The sequence below is a fragment of the Perca fluviatilis genome, chromosome 3 (assembly GCF_010015445.1).
Source record: "Perca fluviatilis chromosome 3, GENO_Pfluv_1.0, whole genome shotgun sequence".
Classification (NCBI taxonomy): domain Eukaryota; kingdom Metazoa; phylum Chordata; class Actinopteri; order Perciformes; family Percidae; genus Perca; species Perca fluviatilis.
This window is the reverse complement of record NC_053114.1, coordinates 36345206-36361846: the sequence shown is the minus strand read 5'-3', so window position 1 is coordinate 36361846 and position 16641 is coordinate 36345206. Positions and strand designations below refer to the sequence as shown.

The following is a 16641-nucleotide window of genomic DNA, read 5'->3' as shown; positions in this document are numbered from 1 at the left end:
TCTTCCTTTATGCAAATGTGGGTTATAATTGCAAAATCTAAAACAATGACAGATACTGTCTAGAATATTCTCCAGAATAACCTCAAACGTACAAAATATGCTGAAAGCATAATATTGCAAACTCAAGCAACAAAAGATGGGCATATTGACCTGAATATAGTCTCACTTTGCCAGACCTTCCTCCACAGCGCTGCAGAGGAGGGTCTGGTTAATCCACACAGCATTACGGAATGGGACAAAAACATGCTGTGACATTTCCAGCAGCAACAGAGCAATCCCGGAAGTGGAACATCGTGGATATAGACTAACCTGAAGGTAACATTACTTGGTAATACTAACACAATGTAGTGTCCCACTTTACACTTGTAAAGGTTAACTAAACATCTGTTTTTTAAACAGTGCAACACAAAACAATGGACAATCCCACAGCAACAGACACATTGTACAAGTACATTGGTCAGCTAAATGTAACCAGTGTAAGGTTTGGTGAGGGGGAGCAGGGTTCTCTGCGTCAGCCATAGTACAGTACATGCAAAAAACTAAAGTCTTGTTGAGAGAACCATCTGGAAGGGCTTTGAAACTGAACTTGCCATTAAAAAGACCCTTTTCTTCATACATTTCTGCTTAAGAAGGTTTGTTTCTGCTAGCCATCCATGATACTGTTGCATCACTTTCTGATTTCCCAAACTACGGAGAGGCCCGAGGCCCAAATCCCAGAACGCCCGTGCTTTAGTGGTGCGTTAAAAAGGAACTAAAAGGAATTTGCATTCATTATTATTGCCTACATTTTAACGGCCCTAATAATCATATAAAAGCAAATACATAAACAATAAATAAATTATGCACTGAGAGACTGCACTCATCTACTAAGGCACAGTAGTAAGTGATCCACAATAAGCATAATTGTAAATTTGGAGACAAAAGATCTGTTCTAAAATTTGACACAAGTTCTTGATGGAAACTGTAACCATTCACTGTTACCAATCAATATGCACTCCTTTTATTCATCATTGTGTTTAACCCCAAACGTCTTGAACGAAAGTCAGAAGACTACAACATTGGGTCTTTAGTTTGCACATCAGTCACCTATTAAAAGTCCCTGCCACACAAAACCGTTTTTACTTGTATTTTTTTTTAAATATGTTAGGTCCATTATGTGTTTGTGTTATGTCGTGAATGTGAAAATGAACTGCTACTTCCTCTGTCAGCTCTAGTCACTGAAAAGAAATAAGTGGAGAAATGAGGCCAATTACAAAAGCTGTTCAGTCTGACATCATGTTGCCTGAGTTCATTACTATTCATGAGCTCGCCCAGTTGCGCTGGGTAAAAGACGCTGATAGCCAGGCTCTCATTGGCTAGCTGTTAGCCAATCAGAGTAAAGCAGCTCGTTGAATATTAATGAGAACTGGCACAAATCGAGCTGAGTCTTCCTGCAGGCTTTCTACACCATGCTAGAATGGCTTGAAACAAGGTAACTAAGACATTTTTTCCACAAAAATGTTTTTACAGAGTCCGTGGTAGAACTTCAGACATTACCACAAAGTAATGAAATACGTGTGGCAAGGCACCTTTAACTCTGTGTACCAATAATCATGCAAATTATCACGTGTTAAATACATTGTGTTGTAAGCACATGATTTAAAGGGGAACACAACGTAAATTAAGAATTCTAATATGTTTTTCTGTGGTCTAGGAAAGTTAAATCAATATTTGTGAACATGAGTCTCTCAAAGCCAGAAACCAGAGAAGTCTCTAACTTTTGATGTCATCAAGTAGTCTGGAGCTGCTTCATAGAAAATGAATGGGCCATATTGTAGTGTTCTCAGTTCTGAAACAGAAAATGTTCCCATATATTCACTAGAACATTCATTGTCCTATCTAACATATGTCCCAAATTATACACAACACACACACAAACACACACACACATACACATACACACAGTCTATAGAGCAGTTCTGTATTTGATGACATCACATGTTAAAGTTTTAGCACTCTAATTTTTGGCTTTGGGAGAGAGTTTGTTCACTAATATTATTCTTAGACCATAGTAATAACAAGTAAGATTTTTTTTTAATGGGCGTAGTTCTCATAAAGTCACCAAAAATGTTGCTAGATTTTTTATTTTTTTTTAAAGCTGCAGATCCATTAAAACTGACTAACTCTTGGATTTGATGTCTTCCACGCAAATGTTGTATTTCCAGCTGTAAGAAGCTATGATTACCACAATTCTTTTCTGGCATAGTGGTTCAAAATGTTCCTCTTACTGTACCACTCAACACTACAGCTCTGTCAGCACATCACCATTTGTCTAACAAAAATAATTAATGTATTTGTCAATCACACATTAGAGGCAATGCCCAGTCTAGATACAGCAAAAGTCAATATTTAGAAACGTTTCCACATGTGACCTAGAAATTAAAAGCTGCTGAATAAAGGAAACAAAATGGTGGGTAAAGAAACATCAGCAAAGTCTTGATGAGGGATAGATGCCATTTTAGTTGATGCTAAGACCACCAACACTAATACTCAAATTTTAACATTTGCGTTTCCTGTCGCTTTAAAACTGTGTGCATGGAAGCTTAACAAAGCAGTCCATGCTGGCTAAATGACGTAATGTTTTAAATATACAGAGCTATAAAGCTAATTAAGCAAGCCAAATTAATTAGCCTACAAGTAGTGTAGCTTCTTGTTAAAGCTCTCTCTAAATGAGAAAAGGGGGTGTAGGGGGATTTTTACCATAGAAAGTGGGAGGAAAGGGGGCTAAAGGATGAACAACCCAACCATAGACCAAGTACTAGACCCATCAACAGATATGACAGATGGCTAGCAAAGTGTACAGATATGAATTACATGGATTTGTGTGTATGAGCAGCATGCGTGTATATAGTAGATAGATAGATTTTTATTGATCCCAAAAAAATGGGAAATAACGGTGTTGCAGCAGCAAAATATCAGACACACAGCACACATACAGAGTATACATTAAATAATAGGAAACAATATACATTAAATAACTGAATACTACACGAGCAATCTGGATATGAGTGTGGACATACAAGAGCTGTGTGAGCAAAATGACTGAATGTGATGACTGAATGTGATGAACTATATACTGCTGCAACCATAGTGTTTGCTACACACCTACATATAGAATATTGAAAGACAAATGTGATGTCATCTAGAGTGATAGCCTTTTTGCTACTTTGTTTATCTAGTTTCTATTTCCCATTTTGCAATGACATGCCACGTTTGTTACTTTCAAAGACAAACTTTATCTTTAAAACCATAGTTGGAAATTAAGTGCTGTCTCACTTCACAAAAACAGTCTAAATAAGAAGACATGGATGTGACAAGTTTGCAAGGTGACATGTTGAAGTATTAGTATTGTTATTGTTTTAGGGTATTTTTTTCTGGCAGAGTCTTCCATTTCTTCTCCGGGGTGTCAGGTGATTGACAGTAAGCACAGCATAAAATAATGTTCCCACTGAGATGAAAACACAAAACTCAGCCACAAAGAAAAGACAACAAAGCAGACACTTAACCAAAAAACAAATGAAGGCAACGTATAACTATGTAGCATGGGCAGTTTCCAAGTCAATGGAAGTTTCTGTTCATACTGTACAAAATATTAATTTCTTCTGTTGATTTCCTACCATGAAGCCCACGTGAAAACTATTTTAGTTTACAGTAGTTCACTTCTGCTGTCTCTCAGTCAGGTTAGCCAGCGGATGTCCACTCTGCTGCTACTGACAGATAGCCTAGAAATCTAGATGCACCCTAGCGGCAGCAAATGTAATTTGCAGCCAGGGTCGTCTAGCAACTCTCCGTTGGCTTGCGAGCTGTAAAAACCAAACTCTAGTCAGGCCAATCACATTGTGTATAGATTCGATGGGCGGGCTTAACATAATGACGGTAGAGTTGTGATGGTTCCGGTGAATTCCCTGTTACTTGAAAACAAATCGGCTTTGGCCGCGACTCTGGAAGATACGGATACGGCGAAAGTTTAATCTATTAACTAGCGTTGCTCTGGTTGGTTGTGGCGCTATCCTATTGCGTGCAGAGGGAATTTGAAAGACAACCGTTTATCCCGCCCCTTGGATCGAGCTCTGCCAATGGTGAGTTCCCAGACCCAACATCTTGATGTGGGTCTGGCTTGTCAGGCTAACTGACAGATGGTAGAGACATTTACAGAAAACAGATTCCATATGGATTGGATAATCGCATCAAATAAATTCTACTTGTACTCATAAAAAATATATACATATAATTCACAAGGCCTGGCAAGCATACCTTATCAAGGCTAAGCTGTTACTTACAGCTTCAGGTGATTTGCCAAATTCGTTGTAGATTTTGTGATATGCCAGTTTCCTTTGGCATATCCGGCACTCTGCTTTTTGGGGTCATCTTTGCAAATTGTGAAATTATTCCAGATGCTTGACTATTTCGACATCTTGCAAGCCAATAGTTGCAGCCGAGTTGCTAGCCCTTACATGGTCAAGCTTTCAGTTACTGTGCTGGTAATGTTTGATGATAGCTCAGGCCAGGATGAAATAAGCCGTGACATGTTTTTCCATCTGTCTGTCTATTGATTTCAGTACCTGGTACAGCGCTGCACCTAGGCCTACACACACAGCACAGCACTCCGTCTGAGAATAACAAATTATAATTGACTATTGATGCATAAATGAACAATTACTATTCCTCATGTAATGGGCTATTCTGGATGTTTAGGCTATATATATACAATAATAATAAAAAAAAACAATTTAATTCTTGTTTTGGACATTGTTACCATGGCAACAATCAAAGCTTCGGAGCTTTCGTTTCAGCCCTATATTAAATAAAGAAATAGACACTTTGCAGAGCTTAAAATAACCAGCGGAGTCCAGACAATCTACTTACAGTAAATTTACAAAAACACTGGTATTACCTTGTGAATGTAATACTTTTTTTTTTTTTAAAGATGAAGAAATGAAAGGGGAGAGAGAGGGGGAATGACATGCAGCAAAGGGCTACAGGGTCGGAGTCGAACACTGGCCCGCTGCGTTGAGGAGTAAACCTCTATAATACTTTTTTTTTGGGTGCCCGCTCTACCAACAGAGCTATCTGGGCGCCCAATCTAATACTTTACTGTTTCAATGGAGAGATGACTCCAACAGAAATGACTTGTTTGAAGGTGGACATGGTTTCCACAGGGATCATCTGAATCACAAAAGAAGAAGAGACTGGAACATTACTTGTCAGTCATGTGACAGAGCCTCATTACATTCACACATCACCAAACCTGAGTCTCTTTCAAGTGTTTATTACACTGGGCTTCGGGGAGAAATCGATCTAAAATGACAGCTGGTAGGTCCATTTCTGCGGAAAGTGAAGTTGACCTGTTCACAGTAATGCCTTAGTAACTGGTCTACCTGAAGTTACTATGTTCAGCTACCCAGGGTGTGATCCTATTATAGGTATCATAGCCATGTCATCTGGTTACATTATGGCTTCTGTTTGCTACATTTTTACAAGAGAGGAGATGGAGATTGAGGAGAGAAACTTGAACATTCACAGAGAGGAAGAGATTTACCAAGGCAAAATAAAACAAAATTGTGTATACACACGCGCACACATGCGCACACACGCACACACATACAGTATATATATATCTCAAATAAGCATCTTACTGACAGGAAATAAATACTTAATTCCAAAAAACTATATAACCCTTTAACAAAAGAGTCACAGTAAGCAAATATCTTACAAAGTGGTAATAATTTCAGTAGCTAATGTATAGTCTTGACACGAGATACAGCACATGCTTGAAATTGCAATTATTGTCCTTTTTTATTCAGAAAAAATGAATACTACATTTTGAAAGTCTATTAAAAACAATGTAGCTCCCAGTTGGATAAAGAAATGAACAACTGCACAAAGGAACACTTCCTAGTATGTTGTACTGTTGTGCGTCTGTGGGGAACCCAGAGCATAGCACAGCTGTTAAGTACTTTTAGCAGAGCTATTGTTCAGTGAAACAAAACAGCCCATTCAGCTTGGCTGGTTTCCAGAGCACTCCTATAGCGGCCAAATGTTTATCATTGTTTTGACACTGCATAGGATAGGACAGCATGGGGTATGCCTATAGATAGCGCTGTCGAGTTGGTGTGTGTGTGTGTGTGTGTGTGTGTGTGTTGTGTGTGTGTGTGTGTGTGTGTGTGTGTGTGTGGGGAGAGAGAGATGTTGTAGAAAGCATTAATGCTCCAGAAACAAATTAGTTCTATATTGTAACAGACAATTTACCCTGCCCTCTAGACAATTCCTTGTAACATACATTATTTCTTTCTGTGAAATTGCTCTTGGGGATGGAGTGGAAGTGCAGTGGTAACTCAGTTTACAGGCAGTAAAATTAGGTTTTAAATCTCAGGTGTTGTTAGTATAACAAAAGCACATGTTTGTATTAGTTGCTGTTTATACAAAGTGACCAATCTGCTGTCTCTAATCTTTGGCATTTACTCTGCCCTTGAATCTTCCAGAATTGAGTCAGTCTTTGGCGTAACAGTATAGGAAAGGTGTTACATTATCTGTTCTGACTGCAGTCCGAAAGCTGCTGCTACTCTGATTGTGCTTCTCCTCTCTACTTACCCATTTAATCTCTTCATTCTGGCAATGTGCACAGCCAGGACAGTTCTGCTTTATTCTAATTGCATACTTTCGATTAAAAAAGCTTGTTTTCCTTGATTACTTTGATGTTGAAATGGGAGCAGGGGAGCAATTCACATTCATTCGGCAATATGTTTTTGCCCCCCGCTCTTTTGTGCTAACAGCAGAATTCCTATTTATATATTGGCAGTGGAACTAAATTACTGCAAACATCTCTGTGGGCCAGCCAGGCATAACATATTGGCAGGGTCCTGTATTATATCAGTGCCCCCTACTGGCCACCAGCAGAAACACACTATTGTTTATTCCAGGCACGTATGGCATCAGGGGCTGTTAGAAACACAGTGGAATGGGGTCCCAGATTCTTTGCTAGGCTGCTGGAATATTTGCTAAATGAATCCCTTATGACTGGGACCCTCTGCCAGTGTACTGCTATGTGCACATAATAGGAATGGATCCAATTTACCTCAACATTATCAGCATTTAGTTTTCTAGAAACCAAGATCACTTACATTACATGCATTTGCAAGCATGAAGTTATTTTTTGCAAAGCCAAAATACTTTTATAGTATTCCTATGACCATCTAAAGATCATAAAGAAATGGCTAAAAATCCAAACCAAATAGAATTAGAAGGTGTGGGTAAGACATAAATCAATGGGGATGGACTTTAAGAGATGAGCATTTAAAAATAATGTCCCAAGAGAAATATATTCCACAAGGAGTAGGTTTGAATGTGGATGAAGATAAAGGAGTGAGGATTCCTTATCTGTGTTTTGATGGTAAATACTACATTGTACACTTTGGTAACTATGATCAACTGCCCATACAGCAGAAAGCCTGATCAGCCATGTATCATTCATGCCATCCAGTGATGTTAACCCACCATAATACAGGGGCAGGTTTGCGACTAAAGGCTGGGGTTGACTCCCCCGCTGGGATGTGATCATCTCTCTAGAGTCCCATCACACACTGCTACAACACTAGCAAACATCAAGGGGCTTTTTCTCTTTTTATGTTTTATTCTCTCTCCGTTTCTTCGTTTCTCCTGTCACAACAGTCAAAAAGTGAGTTGCACAGGGTTGCACAAAATGCAACAAACACTGCCTGATTGGTCTAAAAACTACTCAACTACAGGTCAATTAGAAGTGTTCAACTGCTGCGAGCTGAGCTGGAGCAAAAGCTTGGAGATTAAAGCAAAGAGTTAGAAAAAATATTTTTTTTTTTGCCATGTATTTCTCCAAAGTCAAATAGATACTGACACAGACAAAAAGTACAAGCACTGAGCTTTAATTGCCAAAGACATAAATAGAATCAGATGTAGCCAACAAAACAGTGTGGCAAACATGTTATACCACGGAATAAAATATCGTTCTCATATTTACTTTTTGAATTAGCGTGTTTTATTAGAGGCAATGCCATTTTAAGACTTGACACTAATGAATACATAGAAATGCCATAAAAGCCTTTTAAAGGAATTGCATTGTTATGAGTACAAGAAGAAGATCATTTGAAGCTTTTCTGTGGAAAGCAAATGCCAACCACTGAAATGTCACAAGAAGTTCATGATAACCTAACTAAATAACGTTGTCAAGTGCTGCCCTCCCATCACATTTATAATACATGAAGGCATCTTTGAGGCTGCTTGTTCACTTTAAACTCTCTGAGTATATATGACAGGATTTAAAATAAGTTTGAGACATTTGTAATTATAATTGCATTTGTTTCTTGGGGAAGTATTACAGCTCAGTTCAAATATAATGGGTCTATTGACGAGCACCTTCCTCCTCTCATCGTGTCAAAGCCGGTGCCAGCTGAACCTTGGGATGAGGTTGTTTATCTTCATTAGCATCCTGTGTTTCTTTAGTGTTTTCATTAGCAAGGTCTCCTCCTGTATTTCTCAACTGCAGTGAAAGGCCAGAGACACAACAGAATGTGGGTCACGCTTTAATCGTTTTCATGCTATCTCTACCGCTCTCCGAGGTGTTTGTCTTCCATTAGCCGAGGAGAGACTTTCCCACACTGGGGGTTTCTCAAACAGCTGGTACAGCCCAACCCGGGTCTGGTGAACGGAGGGGAATGAAGCTGTAGGTTTTGTTCCCAAGCATTCCTCGTTTCCCACCTGCATATGGCCGCAGCATGATGGCTTTTCTTGAAACCTGGCAAAAATGAGATCCAGGTGAGTTGAGGTGCAATTTGCTCAGCCTAGAGAAAGTCAGGTGTCTTGCACAATCAGTGCCAGTAGAAATGCATATATGGAATCGTAGCACATAGTAGCAGAATTTAATAATAATAAATATGTCAGTATTGTATATTTTAAGGGCCAATTTTATGAATCACATTAAACCACTTGGACCAGTAGAGATACATTATTTTAATCGTATGTGACTTGCTTTCATTGTGCCTACAAAGGTCATTTTGCCTTACTGTAAACATGTCATATCAAATCCAAATTATGTTTTGCCTCAAAAAAGAGGTCAGGGAGTTTGCAGAGAAACAAAAAAGCATGGGTATTCATTGACAGTAGGGACATTATTGCATGTGTATAACCTTGATGGCTAAATCTCTTACACACACTTTGGTAGAACAACTGCCTTATCGTGGTCATGTACTGCCGTCAGTCTCCAATGCACTCACCCTGCTCAACACAACAGTGCCAATGCATTATCATGACACCTGGTGACCTTTAATTAAACTATGAAGAGTAACTTTGAGGAGGAAACATCTCCCTCACTATAGAAAGAGAATTAAGATACTGTCAGCAGTTTAATGAGCCTCTCACCTAATTGTTTCCAGCACTTTTCTGTGGAACCACATCTCCGTTCCTCCCTTTCAACAAAAATCACTGTAGATACTGCTCTCAGTATGTAAGTTGCAGTGATTAGCAGCTGTGATTTAAGCTCTTTCCTAATTAACCTTGTTCTTTAATTCCATTCCCCACTAATTTCCAGGAGAGACAATGGTGAATGTGCACTGACTGCTGATGGGACTGAGCCTATTCTGATGACAGGGAGATAGAGAAATGGTGTGTCTCACTGTGTTCACATTAACTAAGTCAATATGAGATAGTTGGAGAAGATCTTACATTATCATTAATTTTACTAAATGTGATTGCATCTTTTAGCTCTGTACATCTTAATGGGTAGACCCTGGTACTGGGTTCCAGGATATAGGGGACTACTACTACTGCAATTTTGGTATATATCAAATGAAAACTGCACTTGCCAAAAAATCACAGCATTTGCTAAAAACGTTAAAACAATGTATCTTTTATGTTACAAGTCATCTAAGAGGCAATGGTGAAAGTAGCAAGCCATTGTTAAACTGTGACTTTGGGTTGTGATTTGGGTCCTGTCTCCTACAAAAACTCAGCTTTAGTCTCTGTTAACCATAAAGTCTTGTTGCATTCATCATCGATGTTGGCAGAATGAAAGGAACAGGGAAATCTCCCACTTATTCTCACTTGGGGCTGTTCCCATCTTATTCTGAGATGGTTACACCCACTGATAGCCTTTGAATAGCCAAAATTAGCTACTTTTGCTTTTTTTAAATGTATTTGGAGCGTTTGATAAACAAGTGAAACCAGAAAAAATCAAACTGTATAGGTCCTTAGTTCATTCGATCATAATTTTCTTCATATTGTGTTTTATTCAGATATCAGCTGTTAGATTTGTTTATATGGTTTGATTAAGAAAACACTGACTAATGAGTATGGCTGTCAAAAATAACGCGACTGATTTTTTTTTATGCGCGATTAATGCATGTATGCCGTTCTGTGATTTGGGCCTCCGCAGCGCTACATCCATGCGCTGCTCTCACTGGAGACTAATCAGTTACCTCGGGGTCACAGCACATTATTTTGTCCCACAGTGGGAACTTCAGTCGCATGCTTTCACTGTTTCATATATATATACTTATATATACTTTATTTAATCAGGAAATCACATTGAGATTAAGATCTCATTTACAAGTGAGACAAGTGAGTACAAAATGAAAATTCAAACCAAAGTGCAATCAAATAAAAATAAGAAATTATTTAAATATCAAGACAGCAGTTTGCAGGCGTAATTGGAAAAAAATATATAAAATGATTTAATTCAAATAAGTTAATACATTTAAATCACATTAAAGAAAAAACATTTATGAAGATTGCATTTTAAAATAACATTGGTGCAAATACAAAGATGTATGACTGTACTATGTAAAACCGTCACAGTTAAAATGAATGAGATCTCTATTGAAAATTTTGAATCGGCCCATTTGTATTAGTGCATCCAATTTTATTCCAGAGAAATGGGGAAAATATCTAAAGGCTGTCTTACCGAGATTACTGTTAACTGGAGGGACAAATAGTGTAAGCCAATCCTGAGAGTGAGTGTTTTAAATAAGGTTTCTTTGGCTCAGGAGTGAAGACAGGTAGGGGGGCAATATTTGTAACAATCCCTTATAGATGAAAAGGTGAAAGTGCTGATCTGGTGTGACAGAGAGGGAGGGCATAAGGATATAAAACACAATGATGAGTGCCATATGGGTTGCCAGTTATAAACATAAGAGCTGAATGGTAAACAGAGTCTAGAAATGTTAGGTTAGAGATGGGATGCATGCCTATAAATAATATCTCCATAATACAACACAGAGAGAAGGGTTGCTTCCCCAATCCATTTCCTAAAAAAAATGGAAAACAAGACCTGTTTCTGTACAGAAAACCTAGCTGAACTTTTAATTTCTGACTATTATTTTCAATATGGTTTTTAAAAGTAAATTTGTCATCTATTAAAGTGATTGTAGTAAGAAACTTCTTCAGTAGGTGTACGATTTAGAGTGCAGATTTGACGATTTCTGTCAATATACTTTACTCTGGAGAATACCATGTAAATTTTTTCTGTATTTAAAACAAGTTTCAGATCAAACAGTGCATGTTGTAGGGTATTAAAAGCGTGTTGTAAATGATCATGTTATGAAGATAGAGGAGATGCATTTCGCCTACTTGTGCGCCGAGCACTAACTGCAAGTAGCCAAACCGGGTACATTGAACATAAAGTCAGCACACTGACCACTGATTGTTTGGTGGAATTTATATTTGAACCATCTGTTTTGACACCACTTAGTAGAAGGGGATGCTGCCCGTTTAAACTTGGTGCTACAGTATACATACTTGTGCATGGACATGTCTTGTGCACAAATAAGATTTTGGTGTTGACATGGGTCCTGGCTCTCTTTTTTTAGTGTCTCCATATGTTGTGTGTATACGAATATTCACTGAGTTACACTTACTCAGTATTTCATTGAACTGAGCAGAAAGTATTAAAACTTAGCTTACTCATACTAGCAGTTAGAATCCAGCTCACATCTTTGTTGGAGGTTACACTGTCTTTTCACTATCCCTCTCTAAAGCATAAATACAATTAAATAAATAATAAAATATTACATAGAAATGTTCACATCAGGGTAGCACTCGCCTTAGTTTAGTCAACAAAACCATGGAGTCAAATGGACAGCTCAATGTGTCTATTTGTTTAAAGCCTGGCTCACCTTTCTTTTTTTTTCTTAGGCAAAGTCAACCGGCGCGATTTATTTTTTCTACTGAAGTGGTATAGTAGTCTCTGCTTTCTTAATATACACCAACTTGCAGTCTCTTGTTCCAAAAAACATTTATCTTTGCTGCGGCAGTTGGTTAAAAGGAAGAAAAATGGAGGGGGAGTGGCCAGCTAAATACCAAGACCACGTAGTAGCTGTCTGTTCATGAGAGGAGCTGTGCTCAATGATTCTGGACTGAATTGCTAGAGGCAGGGCATCAGAATCAGGTCGGTCTGTTTACTGATGAGCCCTGAGCCTCCAGAGAGCCACTGGGCTGATAATGCTGTGCAGAGCAGTGTGGGGAGTGTTCAGAACCCATGTAGATACCCATCACCCTCAGCCAAACTCAGCAGCATCATTTCTAAATGCAATGACCATAAGTCAGAAAAGTTGACATTCATGGATACAAGTGGCAATGCTGTAAATATTCATGATGTGCATTAGTATGAGTAGTGTTCCTGGCTTAAGTAGTGTTAGGGCTTTAGGCTACTTCCCATCCATCCATTCATTTTCTAAACCCCTTGTATATACATAAGTAGCCTACATAATTCAGTACAATTTAGGTAAATACTGTAGTTAGGTGCTGGGGTGCATCATAAGTATTTTGTTTAACCCTTGGTTGTAACAAATCACTAAAGACAGCTTTACAGTTTTTTTAATTCAAATGTTATTCAAGTATTTGTATTTATATTGAACACAGACTCAATAGTCAATGTTTAAGTTTGTGATCAAATTTTAAAAGGATAGGTTTTTTTTCAAGTCTGTCTTAAAGCAACACTCACATGTCCATGTGTACACTGACACAGTATTCAGTAACTGTAAAGACCTTTGCACACCAAGTCCATCGGAAAAAAATCGTCATGCACAGAAACCTAATGGGGCTAATGAATTAATTACATTAGAAATAAGCTATTGTTTAGTTGCCTAGATCATTAACATTCCGATTCCAAGCTGTTCTGCAATCACCTGCCACAATCTATCTTTAAATTCCTCATCTCTGTATTCTTTACTTAGTCGTAAAGTGCTTTGTGCTGGGAGACAAAGTGAAGCCGCTTATCAGATGCCATTTTGGATGATGATGTTTTGCATGTATGGTAAGGGTGGGAAAATGTTTTTATTATTAGATGCATCATGATTAGTGATGGGCAATCTGGTTTTAATTTCCTGTACATATGAATTTTCTCATCATCTCTTACATTGCAATTGCGTTATGAAAAGATATTTTTAGAGCCATTATGGGAAGGGGGAATTATTACAGCGGCCAATAACTGTTCATTGTACGTATGGATGTATAAATATTGTTTTAAGATGGACTTGGAAATTGTGGACCTATCCTTTTACTGTAACATAATTGTGTCTTCTCCATTGTCACCATTTTGTAACTTGTTAAGGTATTACAATAACATTGCAGTGTTTTTCTTACCTAAATGGGTTTTAAACTGAATGTCTTCGACAACAATTATTATATAAAAGAAGTAAAACATCAATCGGCTTTTCAAACATTTTCTGTGTCATATCAGGAACATGTGGCCATGAGAGTCCTCACGCTCCTCATCACTCACACCTTAGGGTGAGAAGAGCTGGGACTCATTTTCAGGATAAAGATTTAAAATTATACATTTTTCTATAAGCTCCATTTATGGATTAATTCATACCTTTACAGCCCTACCTGGTAACACAATATGCATCAACTAATCACATAACGGTATGGATGTGTGTGTGTGTGTGTGTGTGTGTGTGTCTGCTCTGCAAGAAGGTGCTGATTATTCCTATTAGAATCGTGTTGTGTTTCAGTCACAGTAACAGCAGTGTCATCTGCCAATGTTATTTCATGCTCGGTTGGGTGTGAATCATTTTCATTCCGGGGAACAATTACTGAAGATTGCAGATTTTTTTCCATCCTTCCAATCATATTATTTGAATCAAATCATTGTGTACTGCTTAACATATAGTGCCAGAATCAAAACACATCAGCTGCTCAGTGCTGTGATCATGGGACATCTATGACAGGTTGTTTCCAAGAGCAAAGCAGTTCTTTGCAAACCGCTCTGTTTGTTTCAGTTTCCCGCAATTTAAAACCACAGCAAAAATATTCCTCCTGGTTTTTTCTCCTCTTTTCTCTGGGTCAATAAATACCACATGACCTTGGTGAACTCTGACTCAAAGCGTTTACATTGTTGGGGCACGGTAGTCAAACAATACCCTGGATGGATGAGCGATAAAGCCTCACACATTCTCCCATTACTCACATAAAGAATGTCGGCCCCTCGGCGATGGACAGAGAGCCTGGATTCCAGGAGCCTAGTTGGGCCAACGCTGACAGTTATTTCTGGCCTCAGATTTGGAATGAGGCAGGCTGAAAGTCTGTAAGGGTACACAAGGAGCCATGCCTCAACAGTTAAAGAGGCTGATCAGTTTGAGGTTGTGCAGCTTTCACTAACGTGGAGGTGTCATTCAAGCCCGGCTACCTCTAACTGGAGGAAAGGGTCCATCCATGGATCACTAAACAACACAGACAGACAGGCCCTCTCCAATTAGAAGTGGCTGCAATGTGTCCGCCCCATCTTCCACTAGCTTTTAGTTAGACATGGATAGGTATACTGTTAAGGGTTGAGATCAAAATGAGGATATTTAAACTGGCAAAGCTTTAACGACACAGAAGTGTTAAAAATTACTACTTGATTTTGAAGATCCAACTTACTTTGAGTTTAATGCTTGGTAAGACTTTAATAGAATGGATTATTTATATTTTATTTCTATTAAATGCTGCTTTATAGTAGCGTTCAGTCAGATAAGGTTCCATTTTACATTTAAGAGATTAAATGCCTACAATGAAATGTTTTATGAAATCGAGTGAGGAGCCAATAATTGTAACTCTCCCTGCGAGAAAGATTATCTGTTCTAGCATCATGTCATTCCTTTGTCACAGAGGAACACCTTGGAGAGGGTGTGTTCGCGGCAAACACAGACTTCCTTCTTTCATGCCTTGTGTGCTACTCATCTCTTTCCTGTCCATATCACACAGATACCCGACTGTGTTCAACAAGGCTGCAATCATCAAGCCCAGATTTTTTTTCACTCAGGTCTCCGCAATATCAAATTGACAAAAGAAGAAGCTATTTCTGAAAAAGGCACAAAAGCATAGAAAGCACACAAATAGTAGAACAACAAGAATCGATAGATTCTCTTTTTGCAACATCGTGGATGTGCAATGTGGTGTATTGTATGGTACATCAACCTTCCACCCACACTTTGCAGATCTAAACAGACACTCCGCTTGTTCGTCGTGTTGCCACAGCAATATTGCTATTTATCCTGTGAGACAGCTATACAAATAGATGAAGTGCAACAACATGACATTTTCTGTACTTCAATTACTTTGTGGGGCTGGGCCACGTGGGTTAAAAGCCAACAAACCATAACTTTCCCTGACATTTCCTCCCCCCACAGTGACCGTTGATGGATTCTCCCTGACAAAGCATTCATTATCGCAAAGAACAGAGAGTGCACTAAAATCTCTTCTCTTTTCTTCTCCCCTCCATCCTCTGCCTCCCTGTCCAAATCGAGATGAACTCAACTGCAGGAACAAAATGGGCTCCGCACTCACCGTCAGAAAGGAAAAGCGTTGATTCGCTGCAGGATATCCACTGGCAATCAAAGAGTATATCCTTATTGCAGGGCAGCCATTATGGTGCAGTGGGCAGAGGGGCATATCAAATGGAAACAACTGTTCTGTGCCAGCTCAGATTTGATCCTGCTACAATGATAGAGGCTGCTATTGAAATGAGCTATAATGGCATACCATTGAAGATTAGCTCCCTTTTATCATTTATCTTAGAGTTCAATGCACTAAGGCTCAGCGATCCAAGATGCATCGAGTCACCATATGTGGTCGAAAAATGCCCAAACCCCAACCCCCAAAAAGCCCTCTGGAAGGATGTAACTAAAATGTAATATTCAGACAGTTTTAATTAGTGAAAGTTTGAACAGCTTAGTGTAAAGATGAAATATCAGCTCTGGGTCAAAAATAAAACCTGTTTTGCTTTTTTGTATCTGTTGTGACTATTTAACAAGGCAAGAACGCATAAGGGAACAATTTACATGCCAGAGTTGGTGTCCTAATCACACCCCTCTTACATGACTGCAAACGCACAGACACGGACACACACACACACACACACACAACACACACACACACACACACACACACACACACACACACACACACACACACAAACACAAACACATAAAGAAGCGTACACACACAGACACACTTATCCACCCACAGGCAGGGGACTGATTGTCTGATAGCATTAGCATTCCTGTCCAACCCTGATAGAAGCAACACAGGAGTCAGGCTCACTTCAATAGGTTCACATCACAGACAGAAACACATCCATTCACTGTGGACAGGCTA

At 38.8% G+C, this 16641-nt stretch overlaps 1 long non-coding RNA gene across 1 annotated transcript; it reads right to left on the bottom strand.

Moving 5' to 3' along the window:
• Positions 1-8032: 8032 nt before the first annotated feature.
• Positions 8033-15937, bottom strand: LOC120556336. The gene is made up of 3 exons (XR_005638840.1): positions 15832-15937; positions 14474-14588; positions 8033-8806 (listed from the first exon to the last, which is right to left on the bottom strand). It is a non-coding gene; the product is annotated as an uncharacterized LOC120556336 (long non-coding RNA).
• Positions 15938-16641: the final 704 nt, after the last annotated feature.